This window comes from Glandiceps talaboti, chromosome 15 (genome assembly GCF_964340395.1).
Source record: "Glandiceps talaboti chromosome 15, keGlaTala1.1, whole genome shotgun sequence".
Classification (NCBI taxonomy): Eukaryota; Metazoa; Hemichordata; class Enteropneusta; family Spengelidae; genus Glandiceps; species Glandiceps talaboti.
The window spans coordinates 10,111,575-10,134,693 of record NC_135563.1 but is presented as its reverse complement, the minus strand read 5'-3'; the positions used below and the strand labels follow the sequence as shown (position 1 = coordinate 10,134,693).

At 36.7% G+C, this 23,119-nt stretch overlaps 1 pseudogene; it reads right to left on the bottom strand.

Annotated features, from left to right (window-relative positions):
• Nucleotides 1–19,599: 19,599 nt before the first annotated feature.
• Nucleotides 19,600–21,875, bottom strand: LOC144446199 (dopamine receptor 2 pseudogene; annotated as a pseudogene).
• Between the last annotated feature and the right edge of the window lie 1,244 nt (nt 21,876–23,119).

The window sequence follows — 23,119 nt, the reverse complement described above, 5'->3', positions numbered from 1 at the left end:
CTGTCGGCCTTAATATAGTACTTTTAGCAGATATTATCCAGATATTATTTTGCCCCTCGATCAAATAATATAAAATTGGCCGATCTTGTAACTGCGCGCGATAATTAACTATAGGGCAGACCTAGCCACGGTTATGACATAGGCACGCAACGCGTGACGTAGAAGGAACGATGCCAATCCACATTTTAGTCATAATGCGACAAGTTTGCTTGTACATGGTACAACACCTATAGAAAGTGAATCACAAGAGTGCCAGATTATGTCCATATGCATACTCCTCAGTGTTAATTCCACCACCGCAGAGGCTCCCTTTATAACAGAAATCTGTATATAGTGTAACTCAAGTGGCTTCAAGTGTAGTCAAGAGATGGTCCAAACACATAAACACGCTTTTACAATTACCCCAATGAGCTCTACCTTGGCCAACCGATAAGATACAAGATACAAGTTGGTTTAATATTCTGATTGAAGTGGACACAAAGCTTGATTTAGTTCTGACTGTTCTGAATTCTGTGACCTGAAATCGTCCCTGATGGCAGAAGTTCAAAGTGTTGAGACCTAACGTGACCTTTAGCATGTATCATTTCCCTAGCTTTTTTCTATACACGAGATGTAATTCATTCAAATTAGTCTGCTTTTCGCCCACTACTTTACTACACACAGTCACTTAACTTGCAATCTTGTTCAAAACATTTTCGTACCTAGTTCCCAGGTTACCAAACCAGCACAAAAAATTAAAATGTTTGGAGTAATTAAATAAAGCTTCGATAGAATTCTGAAACACCTTGGCATAAAGGTCAAAGTCGCTTTGTTCCCTTTACAGTAACACAATAATAGAATTACGAACAAGTTGTAGATGGCTCGACTCTTTATCTGATGAATCCGATGAGAAAACGAGAAAAGCACTTGTAATGAACGTAACTACGTTTTAGTATTAGCCCCATTTCATTTCAATTTCAAGTTTTTAATCTTCGTAAATAACTTAAGTCGTCAGAACAAAGTTCCTGTGGTATATATGTTAACTTACATATTGCATATCCTAAAGGAATGGTCAGTGAAGACAATTACCCAGTTTCCGCAACAGCTGGGCTCTTGAGCGAAATGTATAAAAGAATATTAGCTCTAATTTTAGAATATTCGCCCGAAGATATTATTAAATAATCCATGACCACTACGAAAGTCAGCAATTAAAGAACTATTACACTTGTAATGACGTCATTGTAAAAAACAAAACAATAACAACCCTCAGATATAGGTGATTAAACTTCACACCAACCATTATACGAGAAATATCGAATTATAATTATGTACAAGACTATGTACATATATCCTGAATAACCGTACAACTGAGAGCAGCTGCATTTCATCTAAACCGTCGAAACTGTATGAGTGTTCATATCCTATCACTCTTATGTGGCCACACGTATCCTTTTAACTGGTGACGTTTCGTTTATGAGTTTGTGATCATTCTGTCATTACATCTTACTACATCAATTTGAATTGCATCGTACACCTGGTAAAATATAAATTGAACGGGGTAAGCACACAGGAATATATACTTCTGCATCCCCTCATTCTATGTCAAATATCACTTCGCAGAGTAATATCATGACGGTATTCACACCACATATGCAAAAATCGTTAAGAGATTATTAAGACTTCCACGAAATATGAGAGGTGTAAAAGACGCTCTGAGTATCACGTGATGTCGAATAAGGTTTCTGACTATCCCCAGCGTATGGTTGATGCTAAAAGCACATTTTGCGACATATGTCATTTTATTTTGATGATGCAAATCATCACGATACAATTCCACTGTAGGATACTGTTGCTACTTACTCCTACATTGCCTTACTTAATAAACTAGTAGTTTTACTATTATTGCAAAATCCAGTGGCATAGTCTGTATTTAGCTAGAGTCAGTGTAGAAAATTCAGGTACATAATACATAGTAAGAAGCATATCAGAATGAACACAGCGTGATAGATGAGGTGCAGAAATCTAAGAGGCCCGGTAACCAGAAATAATTAAAAGACGTTTATCGAATTATTTTGAAACATCTTTCATGACAAGATTTACATTCACGGATCTGTGAGTCCCATAGGTTTAGCCAAGCTATTAAACCTTTAAAGACAAAGTGTTGTGAAGACAGTCTGTCTTGCAGACATACTTACATTGAAATGATTTTTAAAATATACCTGCAGTGGTTGTAACTGGAGCATATTTCAATCAAACAATGAAATGTCCATTCTACAAAACTATTATCTGTATTATTGTCACAAGTTTGGGTTTGAATCCGTCTCCATGTTAATTTGACTTGCTTTCTTGCCTATATATGGTAGTGCTAATCAGATTTCAATATCGAGTCATAAGCTAGGTCGTTCACTTTCATACACAGCAGTCGCCACATATAATCATATTATTTCACGGCATGTGTTGTGAATATATACTGTTTATGTGCGCATTCAATGCATTTCTGAATGATGAAGTCACTGATTTTAGGGTCCGTGCTGTAAAGTACAAATTTATCAGGTTTTCTTACCGTGGTATGTGTATAGTTAAGCATAAGTCTCAACTGCAGATGATTCAATCTCACTTCATGGTATACAATATGTAGAAATAGGTCCTTATATCTAACATCACAGTTCCAAAAAAGGTCTGGTTACAGTTATTGTACTTTTAAGCGGTATACTCAAAGGGATACAAACACCCATGATTAGAAGTGTTTTATTGGTTATAATGTATTTTCACTAAATAATCAACAACAGCATAATGGTGTCTTTGTTCATAAAGTAGTGGAGTAGGTGGCGTCTGGAGTAATGAAGCTCAACGGCGAACGTCACAAATGTATGTGTGTGTGTGTGTCTTCGCTAAAAATGCAGCACAAACTCAATGTGCAGTTGAATAACTTACCTGTAGCACAAAATAGAGAAAAAAGTATAAACATTAAAATATGAACACTCAAAGTTGCATCACATGTGGGTACATGTATTTGTGTAGCTGTAAACACAATAAATCAAATGAAATTGATTTTTAGGTCCGCACCCAACAATCGGCGCCCTCAACGGCGATCACGATTTCAACCTGTTTCTGTACTGCTTATGATTAACATGTGCAATGACTAAATATTTGTAGGTTTATTGTTTCACCGCCATAGTGCAGCATATAGATATGCCATTCCTTCTGCCCTTTACATATGTCGAAGGAGAAGCAATTGAGTGTGTAATTCGATGAACAACATCTAAGACAGTGTATGTGTACGGTTATTGACTTCACGATCATTTCTATAGAAATTTACCAAACCAACCATACCTAGGATCATACAAGGAAACTACCAACGGTACAACAAGAACAAGTTTGTTTTATCTATGCACGTAGATGATGTCAAAAACCATAGTGTTGACTTCAGCAGACCTCCGACTGGAAGTTTCAAAACGCCTGCGCAATACTTTGTCCTCGAGGTACAGTCAATCAATGAGCTGTTCAAGATATAGAAGTGCAATCAAGTTCAAACAGTCATGACGTTTGCTGAAATAAAACAAATTCAAAGTTATTGAAAGGGAGGCAGTTGTGGACGATGATAAAAGAAAAACCATCAAACTACAAATGCTAATGGAGTGTATAACTCGTGATAAAAGACTACGTAGAATTGATGGATAGGGTTTACGTAGTCAAGTTGAAGATCACACAAGTGTAATGGATTTCAGAAACATTAAGCCTTAAAAAGGCATTGATTTCAATGAATAACAAGTTTGATATTTACTTTGATCTTGACTTTGCCACACTCTAACAGCTCTACTACAGTCTCCACAGGATATGGTTGCCAACATCACTGCGAGTAATGCCAAGCAGTAAAACAAACATAGTTTACTTCTCGATCGGAAGGATAATTGATTTTCTAAGGCTCTATACAGAAAAGTTTGATTCGCACATATTAATTGCGTTGAAATAAAAGGAAAAGTTGTGCATGTTCCAAATTTAATCGATACAAATCTTTCATTTTCCTAACTCATCCGATATTTGCTGACCCACAGATATCGCCCAATCAAATAGCTGCTTACTATAGGAGAATCAGGGGAGAAACCAAATTCGTAAAACGTGCGCCAATTGGACATCTTTATGGTATTGTTGAGGATATCCCTGATATAATCATCTCTTCTACAAACACTGACAAAAGACAATTAAAATGTCGTAGAATACATGCATTGACATTAACCGTTCATTAGAGTAGTTTAATTAAAGTTTTATGTAAGTATTTTCCCTTGAGTAAACAGTTTGTAAACACATCTTATGCTACTGTAAGGTCACTCATTATCTTGAATAATCAAGATATCTGTACCAACATACTATTTGTAACCACACAAGATACAATTAATGACAGTGAGAATCCCTTGATTACACTGGTTATCATCTCTGTCGTTGACAACAGACGTCGTCTTTTTCCAGCGAACTGTTTACCTTGCGCTTGTCCATTATACAATTTGACTGTCGAATGATGACCCAATTGCAAATTGTGAATTCGCAATCCGTACATTCATCAGTACTTGCTTGCTAGCAGCACCGAGTAGTCGTGAGACGTGGTAATGGTGATGGGATAAAAGTTATGTTTGACTTTCGCCATGATCACTGACCGTCAGAACGCAGACGATAAAGTTACTGAATTTACCGCTCATTTATTTACATAAGGAGACTGCATAATACCAACGCGCTTAAAATTGACAAGAATGTAGTGCAGAACTTCTCACAGCTGACCTTATTTGGGCAAACATTGCAGTACGTGATACCCAAAAAATAGTGAGTTGTTGGAAACAAGTTTCTCCACAGTAAGACAATACCATCGTAGTGGGGGATAGTTATAATTGTATATGATAGGAACAGAGTTTACCTTGTGTGCTTTGCTAACGTTTTAATACATACATCATGTTAAAGTCAAATCGACCTGAATTCTTAAGGCAACAACAACCAAACTGTTATACTCATATATATATATATATATATATATATATATATATATATATATATATATATATATATATATATATATATATATATATATATATATATATATATATATATATATATATATATATATATATATATATATATATATATATATATATATATATATATATATATATATGTTGAGGGTAGAAGAAAATCAAGTCGGGTTTTTCGTCTCTACAAGCCTGTTTCGTGAGTAAATCACTCGTCAGGAGATGTTGATGTACATCAACATCTCCTGACGAGTGATTTACTCACGAAACAGGCTTGTAGAGACGAAAAACCCGACTTGATTTTCTTCTACCCTCAACATATACTCCGCTCTGCGTGCAGACGTATCGAGCACTGTACTACGGACAAATCTTACCACTGACTTCCTATATATATATATATATATATATATATATATATATATATATATATATATATATATATATATATATATATATATATATATACATATATATGCATATATATATATATATATATATATATATATATATATATATATATATAGTGTTGAAACATCCATTTTTCATTTGTTTGTTATTTTATATATAATATAATCATATAATGTATGTATATATGACACATACGATACATACATAATGTATCGTATACCATAACATTTGTTAGTTTGAGTGTGTATGTATGTGTATGTATGTGTATGTGTCTGACGTTTGAGTTTATATATAAACATCTCTGTTACGTGGACCTGCTGCGGCTCTAAATTACGATGAAATATTCTTAACAGAGATTAATTTAGGGCATTTTATGTCAGATTTATTTAAATCTGCCTCAGGCTTAATTCTACATATGGAGTAATGTGGTAATATTATGATTATTGGTGACATCTGTGGATGTGCGTCAGATGGTCAGAACTCGGCAAATCATCGACACCACCGGAGTGGTGATTAATGATTGATGGCATATAAAGCCATTCGTCACACTCACGTGTAACTTTACTCCGATCCACGAGTGCTTAAAAATTGCTTGAGTCAATAATGTGTGCATTTGATTACATTGATTGGTTACACTGCTCGTGCCAGAATTGAAGTTAGGCGCCTTTAAAATCATTCCTACCACCCATCCTTAAAAAAATCAGACGTTCAATTTATGATTACCTCGTCGCAAGCTGGAAATAATAAAAAACATAGAAAATAACTATGATGCGATATCGATGACGCAGAGATAATTGTAGGTTTAATCGTATGATGTGATGTGTAAGAAGTTGAAAGGTTGCAGGTTGAGATAATCAATCTCTTTCATAGTAGTGAAATACAGTAACTTTTGGATTTGTAAGTGGTAATATCAAACCAACCGAAGAGTAAAATGATAACTGTAATGGTATAAATAGACAAATAGACAATATATAAGTATGCCAACTGATGACAATTATGGTCATTTGCATAACTGGTTCTGAATCATCACCATTCAATGAATGCAAACAGTTGTGATGTTATTACAAAGTAGAAACATTTTTTTTTTAAATATCAGCTATTTTGATTTCACTATCCATGCATCGTGTCCCTAGATGCAAAAATAATAGCATACGCAAATTATATTTCCTATAACAACGCCAGTCAGGTCTCGAGGGATTTCATTTTGAGCAGTTGGTTGTCGAGACATAAGGGAGTATAGTCCAGTATTTTGTAGAAAGGTTTTACGAAGGTGACGGTGCAATTTCAACCTACAAAGATGAACAGTCAGCACTTACTGTATTCTTGACGTCATGACACGATCACACTCTGACGTTTAATACACAATTAGGAAAGACCACAGTGTTTTTGTATTTGACCGACAGTAAATGTTTTAGTTAAATGTACTAAGTTTGTTTATCCCTGAAAAGAAACACATCTTGGTACCACACGTGATATTGTATAAACTTCTGTAGGGGTTATTGAAAATGTCAATGTAATGTGTCATAATATTGACGGTTTCTGAGCCAGGGTGTTAATCTATAGAGGACTGCTGTTGTTGTAAATCACGTCAATAAACGGGGATACATACTATATAACCAATTTGGTCTATTGTAAGTTTTTATTTTACTCATCTATACGGCACAAGTAATAGACCACACACGATATCCTCTAAAACATTGAAAGTTACGATTCGTACGAGTAGTCCCCGATGTAATTGTTAAAACAGACGTTTCGAGTAATAGATTCGTATTCAGTATTCATACGGCTGTGTCTGCGAGATTTGCTGTTTTGTTTTGTTTTTTTTGGAAATTATGGTCAGGTACCTCAAAGTTGTTTTGTTATTACGTTTATATTAGCTCCTAGCTATGTGTTATATAGGATAGTCGAACTATTAAGTAAAAAGTTGGATATTCCGCCCAAGCAGTATATAAAGCAAGCTAAATTATACATAAATCGAGTTTGTATAGTTCTTTTGAGAGCTGTTTGAATCGCTGCAATAACAAACAACTTTAAACCTCAAAGTACGTCGAAAGACTCGTTGCCAAAGTTACAAATAAGGTAGATGAGTATTCATCATAATAGGCTTTGGGATAGGAAACCAAAGCATCTGAGATAAGTTGTTTCAAACACGGCTGAGATCATCCTTCCGTCTTACATGCATACAATTCCGATAGACTTCGTATTAATGTATTCAAATACTAGCATGATACTAAACCTCTTTATGATAGCACTAATCCTTAGAGTAACTCATTTAATTTTAATCCCCTGCAATCCTAGTCAGGCGCGCTAATTCAATAAACCTGGAAGTCCATCTCTCCATCGCATACTCACAGTCAATTCCATCTTGATTGGGGTCGAAGCTATTCATCTTTCTAATAAGGTCAAGGTCCTTAAAAAATCTGAAAGTGAAAAAAACAGGATCACGCCAACAGGTAAAAGTGTTCCATCATTGACAGGTGGTACATGTTAAATATGACTTGATGGGGTGTTATCAGTCGCCCATCATGGTAAATAACTATTTGATAGCTGTATGGCGTGATTCGTTACATCTCTGGTGTTTACTTTACATAAACCATTAATCAATAAAGGCTGACAGGATCAAATATTCAGACACCACATTCGTGACTAGAAATACGAAGTCACTATTATACACCAAAGTACTACTACTATCAAAAGGAGTCGCACTTCAACATAGAGTAATTGCCTTGAACCCCACTCGTGGTAATGTATTCCCGCCGAGCTAAATTGCTATTGACTCCGAAAAAGACGTGGCCACTAGTCACGCATGGAGAGATAACAGCTCTCACGAGGACGTCCCCTGCGTGTTCCACTGTATTATCGGTTATCGAAATCTAACATTGCACAGCAAACAATGCTTACTGCGATTCTCAAGCGTTAACGTCCTGTTCAACATGTACAATGTCTCGCTAAAAATGCAACTGCCGGTCGTGCGCTTTTTGTAAAACCCATTTACAGGATATACAATCGTAGCATCCGATCTTAAAGTTAATATCTCATTTCTATCGGTTCCGAGCACGTAATAACTTCTCGAACTTTACTATAGTGACGTAATGAGTACATATACGCAGTCATCCCATTGAATTTGAAATCCTAATGTCATGCATTGTGCAGATGACTATTCTGCCATTTCTACTGACTTTCATTAAATTCATAAATGTTAACATTTTCACACGAACTTATTAAAGAATATACTGGCATTTTTTTCTTATCTGTAGATCAGCCATGTCAATGTAATGTTTTGACCGCAGATCCCTAGTTTTATACTAGCTCTACAGATAAAGTTGCATGATTCACATAAAACGTGTCGAGATATGAAGTTGCCTATGGCGTTAGTGTAATTACATTACTCTTTACCAGCAGGTTGCAGTTCTATGGTTTTCTCCTGTCGAGAAACGTTTTACAAAATCAACACAGAAAGCTTTACATTGTGACTAAAGTTTCAACCCGTTTCTAGCATTTTCAAAATCAAATTTGGTAATATTTCATAATTCATTAGTCACGTTTCTGAGCACTGGGCTATTCTGTTTTCACGCGTTGTTTGATCCAGGGTCACTCTTCTCACGGAAGTCAAACAAACAAAATATTTGCAGGCGTATTTTCTTTTCAAAGGCAATTTATTCTTCTCCCAATTAGTTGGAAACAAGGGTCGTTCATACCAGCCCAGCATCAAAATTTATGAGTACATTTTGTCAAACAGTATTATCATTTTTGGAAACAGAGGGATGACAGTAATAGAGTATGCATATCGTATAAGATGTAAATACACAAATATGGGTATTCAAGAGCGTTGGAATGCCAGGATGTATATGTAAAACTGCTTGGGTATTGATACTAATTGCCGACAAATCGTCGAATGTGCATTCTGATTGCAACGAAACGTTGTTCATGTCAGGGTTTTTTTCTGGTATGTCTGGTTTTCAGTTCCGTAGAAATCAGATATAACATATATTGCCGATGTAAATAATGCGTGGTAATTTTATAGTGAAATCTAATAAGAATTTTGGGAAACCTTTGAGTCGCGTTTTTTTGTTTTGTTTTGATAACTTAAAAAGTATGAAAAAATTCCATATGTTATTAGAAGTACGAAGCGTGACAAACGAACAGTATGAAGTAACTGAAAGCTCATTTCACTAAAATGTACATAATTAGGTAAAGAAATTTGAATGTTTTTTCAGTGTTTTCTCTCTCAATGCCAGAGTTACTAATGTCTGTTGCTAATCTTTGACTTTTATAATAGAATGTTCGATCAAAGTTAAACATATACAACGACATTGAAATTCATCAACTAGAATTGTTGATACAATGGTAATGTAAATTTCAACAACACTCCTTTGATGGTGTGACGTAACTTAAATTACCCCCCCCCCCCCCTAGAAGATCAATTTCACCTTTGAACTTACCTTCCAGTTGAAGGTCATTGTGACCTTTGTCCAGAAAATGAAAAGGGAAGAGTGGCAGTACATTCTAGAATAAATGCAATTATCGGTTGATATCAAGACAATTACGCTGAAATCATAGTAGTGGATTGCGCGCGTAATACCAAACATTTGTGAGAACTCTGAACTCAAACTTTGTGAACATCGCTAAAAAGCATTCTTTCCTAAAGAAAAATCTGTCCCTATATCTTATTAAAGTTGTAAGCTAATCCACTCAGAAAAAAAAAGGTTTTATCGATTGAAAATAGAATCTAAACTGCATTCGGTAAAAGTAATAAAGTACAACACATAAACTAAAATTGTGTGAATTTAATAGATGTTCCCGCGCAATAAAAGTAACCTCAAACGTCACTTCAGGTCAAATTTGTCCTACTAAAAGTATTTTAATGATGGCACGAATGTAAATTGTTTCATTGTATACGTGACGGGTATTTCGTTTTACCAGTGGCGACAGCCGGCTACGTTATACAAAACAACTTACAATAATAGATAAATTAATAAAGTAATATATTCTATAGTCTGTAGTCGAAATTTCCAGTAAATTTTCAATTTCTTTTTGGAACAAAAGTTTACTTTGATATATTCTTTCTATGTCATTCTTATGGGGCGCCCTTTTTTTAAAATTTGTTTCTGATTTTCTTTACTTTTTGAATCACTGTCGGTACAGGCTTTGATGTTCTATTCGTAGGAAAAAGAAAATATTACCTACTTTTGTTAGAATAGGATGACATTCAATGAACAAACTGACTAACATATCACAAACTATTACAGTATCCGATAACTATTGCACCATATGCAAATACAAGGAGTCGTTTTGTAATATAAATAATCCGACGTGATATACTAGTATGTTCGTAATGAAGCAAATGATAACATTAAGCCATGCTTCACTAACATAACCATCCCCACCCATGGCATCCCAACCCCACCCCACCCAACATCAAAAATCATAATCTAACAATGCAATGGTTATACACTTACTTACCTGTATATGTATAAAACCTTATTGCTGACTTTGGCATTAACGCTTGGCTAGTTCTTCATTGCGGTGTTGTGTTGTGACTGATTTACCAAGCAATGTTCTTAATTGGGGTTTTATTGCTTTTCTTCATTTCCACAGAATGATCTCCAGTCAAAATGGCGTCACGGAGCTCGCATTATCGTGGTCTACTGAACACACCAAAGGCTTCCAGGCTGGTTGGTAAAATTAGTCAAACTGCCAATGCCGTGCGCATGCCTTGTGACGTCATAGCATTCGAACTAATATAATGGAAATGCCAACGAAATGTGTCGACTGCAATAACACCATGTCATTCTAACGAGTCGTACTCATAGCATACAACGGTACTTGAAGTGAAACTACTATACTAAACGTCAAACCTCAGATTTGTAAGTGGCTGCAGTGTTGAATACTATAGTGTACTATGTGCAATCAGTTGTTTTATATAGGCAGCGCTCACTCAACTTTAAATTTACCGCTGTGTTCTTACAGAGTGAATTTCAAGAGTAAACCAAAGTGAAGATTGGCTTGTACAAAACTGTTACTACAGTTTTACTACAGTGGCAATTGAGGTTTCTCCTTACTAAGATAGCGACAAACTAAAACTAACGTTGTTCGATGTGATATTGCGCTTCTGTTGTGCGGATATAAGCACGATAGTGTATTAAACCTAGAAAGTCTCAAAAATGTACACTGCAAGATCATGGAAGTCATCAGAAACGCCACCCTACTGAGATTACAATTAAACCAACGCCCCCTGCATGCAACACAACAATATTTTTAGTTCGTGTCTATCTTAGCATGTTGAAACCTCGACTGCCACTTTCGTATTTCATGCGTTGTGTTGTGTTGTGTTGTGTTGTGTTGTGTTGTGCTGTGATGTCCTGTGCTGTGCTGTGTTGTGTTGTGTTGTGTTGTGTTGTGTTGTGTTGTGTCAAGTGTATTCATTTGTGTTGGACTATATCGCTTCATCGTAATATTTCTAGTTTTGTTTGTCTTTTTGTTGTTTGGTGTGTTTGTTGTCTGATTTGTTTAATGTAGTTATTTATTGTCATAAAGATGGTCCTTTTCATGGTGTTGAAGAAAACCGTGCACGCATCAGAAACATGATGTTAGACTAATACAATAGAAGTCAAAACTACTAGTTGTACTTATTACCATGCACAAGCCAAGTTAAACAAAAAATATGGAATATATACTCTGGTCGTGCTACGTCACGACAGCGCGCGTCTATGTCACGACAACGTGTGTCTACGTCACTGGTTCTGCTGTATTCGAAATATAGTTCTGCTGTATATGAAATATGAGTCAAAACGTTCAAAATTGCCATTACTTTCCCCGAGTTTTCATTGATATTACTGGCGCTGGTATAATTATGTTAGTGTCCAATATATTTCTTCATTCAGCTGGAAAATACTCGTGACCTACGACGACTTGTAATGACAATGCCCCTTTAGGCCACTCGTATTTTCCTATAGGCTGATCGAAGACAAATATTGGGGAATAACATCCAAATATTATGAGTCATATGGCTTGACTTACATCTTTTGTTGTGTCAGACCATGACAAGTAGAAGTGTTAGTGTGATGTTTGCAAATTCAAACGACGCAATGTTTCAAGTGAACTGGCTTTTTCTTTTGTAACAAACCCTACATTGATGATGACGCGACTTCCAGCTTTGCACACTACGCGCTATTTGCGTAGTATAACCTTTCGCCCATCGAACATCTATTTTCGATCGATGCCATCCGTCGGTTACCCGAATCGTGAAATATCCGGGTGCCTCTGGTTAGATTTACACAACGTTTGTTGATTTGACGTGAATACATGAATTTCAAGTTATAACTTGAATTGGCTATTTCTTGGGTATTGGTACCACAGAACAGTTTACGGCTTCCCTTGTATAATTATACTACGATCTTGGCTTGTTGTATTGTCAGTGGAACCATTAAATGCCTCCAACGTGTTAATTTAATACCAGCCATTTGTGGGTCACATACAGCGTCTATTATTATAATGTACCACACCAGCTTTGAATAGACCATCACGTTTTTCAGTTCCACATTCAGACAGATGAACTCCGGTCAGGTAGTGGCAATTTACATATAGCTATGATATTTGTTTAACTATTAAACCGTATGAAGAACAAAATGAACCAGCAACGAACGAGGCAACGTGTGTGTTTACGTATTGACCCGTCCTAAGACACCATTGGTCATTATATAACAATCTAATACTCCACACTCAAACAGTGGTAAATTCAAATATACATTGTGTCAATTTTTTTTCTCTCTAAATGCTTAAACAAATGCTAGAATCACACCAAATGTTGATGCTATCAGTCTGTGTGGTGTGTTGTTTGTACGAGTGAAACCGTGGGGAGGCTTCTCCAATATTTGGAATGATCTATCTGAATTTTAAAATCCAGGGTAGTAAGTTTGCTTTTGTGTACCAATGATGGATGATATACTCGTGTGTAACTATATACATGTTATCTTTCTCCTCTCAATGACTTTCCAAATGAACGTGTAACATGACTTTATTTATTTAAACAACGATGCTCTATATCGTAGAAACTACATTACATAAATTACATATATACTTCCATTATATGCGTGTTTGCGTATTTTGATAGGATAGTAATCTGTCCGACGTATGGAGGACGATAACATTCAGATTTGAAGACATAAATTCTGTCCATATTGGGGACTGTAACCATATATTTACTACTTGCTGAGCCAATAGTATGGTTGAAACGAGATTTCTTGATATTGATTTTTGTATTTATGTTTTCCAGGTTGCCAAATTTGATCGATTTACACGATTTGCTGTTTAATCTCCTGCATTGCCCATGCGCAATATCAGCCTAATCTAACCGGAAAGTATCCCGGATGTGAAACAAGACGTCTTTCTGTGTCGGTTTTTAATCTGTTATGGGATTTTCCTATGATTACTTCCAATACAACATAAAACTACTGAATGTTCTATCTTAGAATTAGGCCATTACAACAAGCCCGTCATGCATCGCTTTCATCAATCAAAGCTGGTGTTGAACACAAACAAAGCCTCTTGGGATAGGCGATTCGAAAACGGGCATATTCATATTTTTACAGTATCAAAACAATATGACACCCCGAACTGATTGGGGGTTATTACACACACATACATGTCAAGGTGGCCAGCGTTCAGTATTTGACTGGAAGTAGCGTATACATATGAATCACGGCAGATCTCGACGCCACGTGAATTGTCAGCGATAACAGTAAAGCAATTTCGGTATAAATTGGCTGAGAGAACATGGGAATCCAATCTACTGTGTAATTTCTTCAGGTTTTTAAGTGCAGGCAATGTTTTCATCGTGGACAGACAGTCATCATTTTTCTAGTTTTTGGTAATCCTGCGCAAAGTCACGACGCCGTACAATTAGAGACAACAGTATCGTACTTATAGCCCTGAAGCGGTCATGAATCGGACGAAATGAAAATATCTGCGATAATAAACGTTAGGGCTTATTAACAATCATATCGAATTCTCTGAGGGTTTTCATAACCGCGATCTAATTCTCCTTTATTTCATTTCGATCATAAGTCGTCCCTCTTTTTTTCGTCGAACTGGTATTTGTTTGCTCACTACGTAGAAGAAATAAAACGTACTAAATAGAATTTCCAGAGGACATTCACCGAACTGATTCTATACTTTGCAATAAGAAAAAATGTGACATGAGCTCTAATTATAGTACAGCGTGCAACGATTTCACGGAGACTATATTCCTACGACGTAAAGGGAAAGAAAGGTTTATACGAATTGAAATAAATTTGCTCCTTCTGTTTTTATTAGCTACTTATTTTTTAAAATAGGGCAGTGTTGTAAAATAGCTAGCTCAGTACTCTATGCACTTTTGCGATGCCTTTTTTTCCAATAGGTTGGATCATTTGAGCAACACTGACACCACATACGTCAGTGCTGTTTTGGCTCGCTGCCAAGTTTGTGTGTGACAAGATAAAGCTGTCACATGTACGATATATCTGCGTGTTCTGTAGAGATATTTTAGAGTCAATCTCGTAAGCATGATGACGAGGCTACAATAATCCATGTGACAGCGTGAGAGCCGAAAGCAACGGGACATAATTATTGATGCTGATACAGTAGCAGACGTGCTTGAAAAACGATTATGTATACAAATGTGTACACAAATGGAGCAGACGTCGTGTTTAACTACTAACAGTGCCTCCAACTTGGTTTTGTTTACTTAGAAAACTGTTATATCAATTATATTCCATTTACTCATGTTGTTTGATATCGCCCAGCCACACTATGTCCTCTGTTTTGAACGTTATGATAAAAATAAAAGATCTCACAGAGAAAAACTATTATAACTAATCAGGAATTACTAATAGAGGGATCACTGAATGCCAGGACACAAGTAAACCTCGACCTCTGTATGTTGACCCTAGCGGTGTAAGTTGTCTCCAACTGCACGTCCTTGTTAAAGAAATTACAGTAACATACGGGGGCAACCAAGCGAAATAGTAATGTAGACGAAATAAGATACATTCCCCGGGTGATGTTGATGAATACATGTGTCGTCCAGTCGGTCTGCTCTGCGCGCAATAAGTTTATAGCATATGATTGGTCATTTGAGAGACTTTAGTATTTATGCTGACGGCAGTGGAAATAGTATGGGAGTTGCGTAATAATGTCATGCTGTAACTTGAATCATAAAAAATATGAAGTGAACAATTTCCGTCCAAATTTTGACTCCGCAATGTGATTATGAGATTGAACTATGTGATTCCCTTTGTGATGATAACTCCCGTTCTCAAACTCTCCTCAAAAACTACGGGCTCATTTTGTTTTAGAATACACACGGTATATAGTTGGCTGTCGGTCGATAGAAACAGGTGTTTCCATCTGCCCTAGTTAACTGATGAAGCAACGGAAATTATAAAATGTAGTGTCATTAACTTGTTCATGAAACTATGTTAATGTTTAAGTTTCCTTACTCAAACAAATCATATTGTATGCCTTAAAACAAACCGATTTCACGTGAAAATGTTGATAAGAAGGCACCCATTGATGTGGAAAACAAAACAACCATATGTTATTAATAACATCGTTTCATCTATACGCCCAATAGGGGGGTGCTTATTTAGTGGTGATCGTGCTTTGGGTTGCTACGATCACGTAAGGTTACTGTAAAACTATGTTCTTGAGCAAGTAGAAAGTGAACCCTAGATAGAATGAACAACCTTAACCACTTGCAATGAGAAAAAAGTTAGACCTCTCTGCATGTAAATATTGCGATTTTTTAACTTGGTATGTACAAATATTATTTTTTTTCAAATCAAACTTAATAAGAGTAGATAAACCAACATATCTTACTCAAGGAAGCGTACTGAATCTGGTGAAAATGATATGTTTAGTTTCACCATGAAAAGACATGCTGAAATTCCCTCCATTCTTGCTACATTCTGATATAAAATGACAAAGTCGGTGAACATAGAGAGTCAACGGGACATTTGGAATGTTGCTCTCAAATATCTAGTATCTGTCAACTTCACCCAGTCTGTCGGAATGCCCTGTTTGCTTGATCGATCCGCCTAATGTTTTCAGAAGCTGACAACGATGATTTCTTGTTTGGAGCATCTCACTGTCCACTCCTATTCACTACTGATAAGCCTGGGGCAGCATCTTTCAGCTTAACATCTAACGTGGTGTTCATCTTATTTGGCTTTCAGCGTTTTCGTTTTATCTCTCCCTACTTGAAAGCTTGTTGGATAGCTTTCATTATCACTATTATCCAATTCAATTTAATTGCTGTGTCTAAACGAGTTAATGGCGGCATCTCTGTGTCCCAGATGTAAACAGAAAAAAGCGAACACTAATAGATCGCTAAATTAACGTGGATGTTATCTACTGAGATACGGGTCACTCTGCTATACGTCGAGAACTACTGCATTTTGTTGTGTCCTTTTATACAATTTACGGGTGTACCTAGATCGTTTGATATATACATTGAGAGTGAATTTACAGCACTTTACTCCTGGACAATGGGGATTAATGATATACAACATGTATAATATATACTTAGCCTTCATCGTCTTTGCGGGCACCCTGTCGAAGAGTGACCTTTTTCGAGAACGAATATACTATTTTTCTTAAAATAGCCGCATTCCGTCACATGCAAAAACTTAATACTTAAAATAGCGGATGCTAATTCGTCATGTTTACATAATGCTACATGAGGGAATTCTTCATCCAAGCAGGTTATAACTCTAAAAAAAGAACTTAGTGATTAGTGGGTTTCTTTACAAGTAACTGAATCAGTTGAATTGATCAAAATAGCATAGAGTAAACATCTACGCTACCGGTCACACAACTTAAGTTTCTATCGATACCATTAAAAAACCATATGCCCGATACTAACGCATCAGAGTTTCCGTATTAATGAAATTGAACTGAAAGCTTCGTGTCTATAATTGGTTGGCGCGTGTCTATGGTAGATATGACCTCCTGCGTCGAGATCTGCTTCGCGTCTATAAAAGAGATTTTAACAGATCGATATCGGATAATAATATAATAACATGTTTGACAACCACAGTGCTAAAACTAAGAGAATATAATTCAAACGACATAAGTTTTAAAATTTTAGAGAAACTAAAAGGTCATGTGCCTTCGAATGTAGCGACGTGTCTGTATTATCTACTTCCTCGGGTATTTTGACGTACTCACTCATCGAGTGCTGTCTACTGTCTTTAATTGTGCTAGTCATGTTTTTCATTCTGTTGAACAAATAATTATAACCCCAGTCGCTAAAACAACAAGCATTGCCTGCGAGTAAAGTTTCAATCTAAACGTCGAAGACAGAAGTACATCCTGTAATCCTGTATTAGCCGCCAGTACTGTCCCAATGGCGAGAAATCAGAGCTTAAATGCCCGGTGTTTGTTGTTCAATTTTGCTTTCTGGTACAATGGTTGCTTACACGTTTTGATTTAGCGAATGCACCTGATATGCTTAGAAACACCAAACAATACATTCTGTCTGTATACAGTGTTGGACCTACTCGATGTTAGGTACAGGTTATAACAATGCAGGGGATAAGTTACTAAATCTGTGCCAAAAGGCATGACTATCCTCGCCTTGTTTTCAAATGTTTAATCTTGAGTAACACCGAGCACGCCTATACTACACATTGGATTGGGCTAACACGCCAAAAGTTGTTAGGTTTGTCTGCAGGCATATAGGATAAAATCAATGACTTATTAACACGACGTGCCGTTGAAAGGCACGCCATTATTATTTTCGCGGTATTGAACTTCTACTACCGTGGAAACCGAGATTTCAGCTTACTAAGATAGACATAAACTAAAATTACAGCGTTGTTTGATGTGGTAAACTAAATAACTGGATGGTAGTGGTGCCTTTGTTTATTTGGTTAAAACATCTCTGTAATCAAGACAGTGTAAACACGGGTAGTCATCAACATGTACACTGTAAGACCATGAAAGTCATCATCAAAAACTTCACCCTAATGTGAGTATAATTAAGCCGACGTCCATTCAATAGCTTATATCAACATATCACAACAATAGTTTTACTCTGTGTTTATTTTAGTAAGATGAAAGCGTGGTTTCCGCAGTTGTACTGGGTTTTCAGGAATCGCTACATGTTAATTTATTAGTTTGAGGTAATAGATGGTATTAAATGAAAATGATGTTCTTTAATGCAAGTTAAACTGCTTGGTATTAGCCATATTAATGTAGTAATAATTAATACCTTTGTTTTAGTGCATAGTAATGACTTCAGTCTACTGATGTAGTCCTTAGTGAAAAGACGAAAGCTCCAGATATAGCTGTCTAAAAGTCTTTGTGATGTATACTACATGAATATGAAAATATTATTATGTCATGGCAATACAGTAATGTGACGTAAAGATAAGAGAAGTAACTTTAAATGAAGTAGAAGCTGTACAGCTGCACAAAATGAAAATTTGGGGGAAAAATTGTTGAAGAAACGATGAAAAATACGGCAAAACATGTGAATCGAAATGTTTTCTGTTGTTATTATGTACTTTACAAAGTTCGATGGCACTACTGATTCATTCATTCATTCATTCATGCATTCACAAAAAAGCTCGACTTCCGTGCAATCGTCACGAAATTCGTTCAACTCCTAAAGCCCAACTGCTACACTTTAAGGGCAAACGATACTGCATCGATCTGAAGGAAAGGAGAGCCGCAAATTATCCGGTATTTTGTGACGGCTGACTGTACTAGGGTGATAATAATGCGATGTGATGATTAGTAGAAAAACAGTGAGCGGTAAAATGGAACTGTTTTGGTCATTTACACTCGCGGCCGCCAAAATAATGACGTTACAAGGATATGGCGGCATACCGCACAGGGGACGAACTTACTGTTACAGATATTACATAGGAATAGATTCAAACCGAACGTTTTAAGCGATTTGAATGCTACATCCCTCTCACGTGCCATTGTTACAGAGAAAAGAAATGAGTGCAAAAAAAAGAAAACACAATAAAACGTCACTTTGTCCTATTTATTGACACCTACTAATTCTAAGCTAACAACGCTTTCATCTATTTATCTAATTTGATACAATGCTGTATGGAACTAAATTGACAATGAAAAGTCTGGGGGCTAAATAAGTTAAATTCATTTCTAGGAACAAAAGTTTGTAGTAACGTAGTCAAATAAAAATGGCGTGAGCGTTATATACGCAAACGTTACGTCACAATTGACGGAATGTTGATGGATTTTGATGGATATAGGTCGAGTTCAACTTCTAACAGCCTTGAGTCAACCACTGAGTAATTTTTTTAAAATAAAATTTCACATGTCAAAATCTGGGCTATTAATGAAAGGGGTTAGATAACACATGTGATCTATAAAGAACTCCTTTCAAAATAACTACTTCGGTGAGCCATTACCCCCTTAAACTTTTGATATATCAGTAACACTTTCCTGTAATTTTTATTTTGAATGGTGGGTTTTGAATGGAAACGACTAAAACTTGTTCAATTTCTCGTATGAGGATAATATGATAATCATAAATGCGAAATACTCGCAAGCGTATCATTTAACTGCCACAAAGCACTGCATCAGAAAAACTTAACAGTTATGCATAGTAAGGTATAAATTCTGAAAAACTGAATTTAATGATATTAATGATATTGATATTCTGTTCAAATTAAATACGCACATACTTAGTTTGGGAATCCGTCGCTGTAAATTAGAGTGGTACCCACTGTGCGTGTTTTACGGAAAGACCTAGCTTTTCTGTGACCTTCTCTCACCTTTTTATCGCTAGTGGTCCGATTAATGACTGGAAGGGGTATGAATTCCCGGTGTACTTGTATACCTCCTGCGTTCAAACAAATCTGTTTAATGTGGTATAAAAACTACGTGTCATATTGTGAGAATGCTAGTCTCTACTGCCATAGAGAAAGTACTCGAATTCTTCCGAGGTCGATGTCTTTGCTGTATACGCATCTGAGTTTCGAATTTTCTCGGCATGCACGTGCACAGAATCTTAATGAAGGCCCTTTTAAAATCACGGCTCGAGAAAGCGTAAATAAATGGGTTGACTCCGCTATTTAAATATCCAAACCAAGTGAAGATGTTGTAAAGCAACTCGGGTTCAGTAATACACAGATCGCCACATATTCCGTAGAGTACGTTTAGTACGAAGAAAGGCAGCCAACAGATGATAAAAACGCCCATCACAATTCCTAGAGTTTTCGCCGCTTTTCGCTCTTTTGCGAGGCGGATTAAACGTTTGCTAATATGTAGTTTTCTACCTGGCATAATGCGATGACCCTTTCTGAAGTTTTGTCGGATATCGTCACCTTCGTCAGAGCTCGTTCCGTTGGTGTGTGAGTGGTTACTGTTCGTCCTCGTGGCTGCACCCCCTCCTCGATGTATTCTCAAAGTTAGTGCCCCTCCACCTACATCAGCGTCACCATTCAGTATTTTAATTCCTCTGTTAAGGCTTTTCGTCTGCGCTGCAGCAGCACGGTAGATTTTGTAGTAAACAAACACCATGACGAAGAGGGGAATATAAAATGATATACAAGACGACATGATTCTGTAGGTGACGTCGTCCGTGAATAAACACATAGTTTTACCGTTATCCGGTGGATCGACGTATCTCCACCAAGCAATAGCTGGAAAAGATATTGCCGCTGAACAAAACCAAACCAGAAATATCATGAAATAAGCCCTCTTAAAGGACATCCTTCCAGGGTACGACATAGGGTCGGTGATAGCCCAGTAGCGATCTAATGATATCGCTGATAGATTTAGTATGGATGCGGTGGCACTCAACACATCAAATGAGCGCCATAAATCGCACCATATCACACCAAACGGCCAGCGGTCATCGGTCATCGCCAACGTTATCGTAAATGGTACAATTACAGAGCCAACTAGTAGATCAGCTACAGCTAAAGATGCTATGAAAAAGTTAGTTACTGTCTGTAAGTAGCTCATTCTTGCAATAGCGACCATCACTAAAATGTTACCCAGGATTGTCACCATGCAACACATACAGAGAAAGACACCCAGGATAACTTTACCAACTGTCACGGTGTACTCGGTAACGATAGCACTCGAATTATGGGTATCATTATCCGCAAAAACATCCTTGGTAATAGCGATGGCGAAACTCACCACTTCAACGTAGTTTGGCGAGGAGTCCAATCCAGCGGCTGTCGTGTAATTCCCGCGTATAGTGTAATCCGTGATTCCGTACTCATTATTTCCTGCGTTCTCCGGTGTCGTTAACAAGCTAACATTTTCTTGCTGGGAAGTGCCGACTGTAAAGTCGACAGTGTCATCGGTCTGACCGCGCATAATAAACGCTGTGGTGTTTTCTGTGGAGTTCATATTCTCAATTCTAGTATCGTTGCTTTGTACAACTGCCAAGCACGGCAGCGAGAGTGGTTTTAACTCTACTACACAGACTCCGTTCATATGATACCACACTATATCACCTTCCGTATGATATCTGCCTTTTCCTCTGTGAGAAAAATGCAAAACTCACCCTTATTATCCATGACGAAGCGACACTAAATGTATGCTTTCGATGACCTGTTCAGCTTTTTCCTGCCAAGCCACAGTACAAGTTGGTGACGATGCTCGGCGAGATGTTTTCATGTGTTCACGCAGCGAGCCAACCAGGCGTGTGCGTTATGACGAAGCAGTGTACTTCCGTATGGTCTCATTCAATGTGGTTGTTGGCACTGGGATGGCGTGGTTCAGCTGTTACAAACGAGTGATATCAGTGTGAATACAAAGTTCGCAGAAACAAGAAACGCTTGTATCGAATCAAAACAAGAACGACTTTCACATGTATGGATTCATTGGCGATTCTCTTTTTTGGGGGGAATAAAACTATTCTGTAATTCCATTTGTATACAAAATATCCACTTTACAGCTCACATAGAGACAGAAACGAATTTGCAGCTATCACAATATTTCGAAATACAAAAAAAAATAGTCTTTCAGTCTTCAAGGACATGCAATGCAAGACCGCTTCTCACTCCCCGTGGCTTATCCAGGTCAAGGAAATTACTGCAAAAAAGCAAAGAAAATACCGTTAAAGTGGTTATTAAATATTAACCATTTTTTAGCAACATGTGTAACGAGCTGCTAAAACCCAGTTGGCTAACCACCGGGTTCATTGTTATTAAAAGAAAAAATAATACGTTATCACTTAATCAAATGAACTCTCTTACAATAATTAGCCACACATGTTCCAAGATAAGTAGCAATGAAATATCGGCTATTTTTCCCCGCCCCTTCGTTTAGTAGAAATGATAACACCGGCATGGCGTCCCTACATTCATAGAGAGCTAAACCACATAAGTTGCTACAGTGGTGTTACATGCACCCTTAGTTTACTGTTCAAAAGCAATTCAATTGAAAACTAAACCATCGAAAAATACAATACAATACAATACAATACAATACAATACAATACAATACAATACAATACAATACAATACAATACAATACAATACAATACACAAATAACGCTTGACTCTTCAATGGAAATATATAGTATTTTTTCACGGTTTAAGGTACACACAAAAAAATGAAACATTTGAATGAAAGTTTGGTACCATTTTGATTTTATCCGAATTTTTAGTCATAACTTTGGTGTCACAATTTCTCAATTAAAATTCTCACTCAGTTATTTCAACGTTGAAATTCGA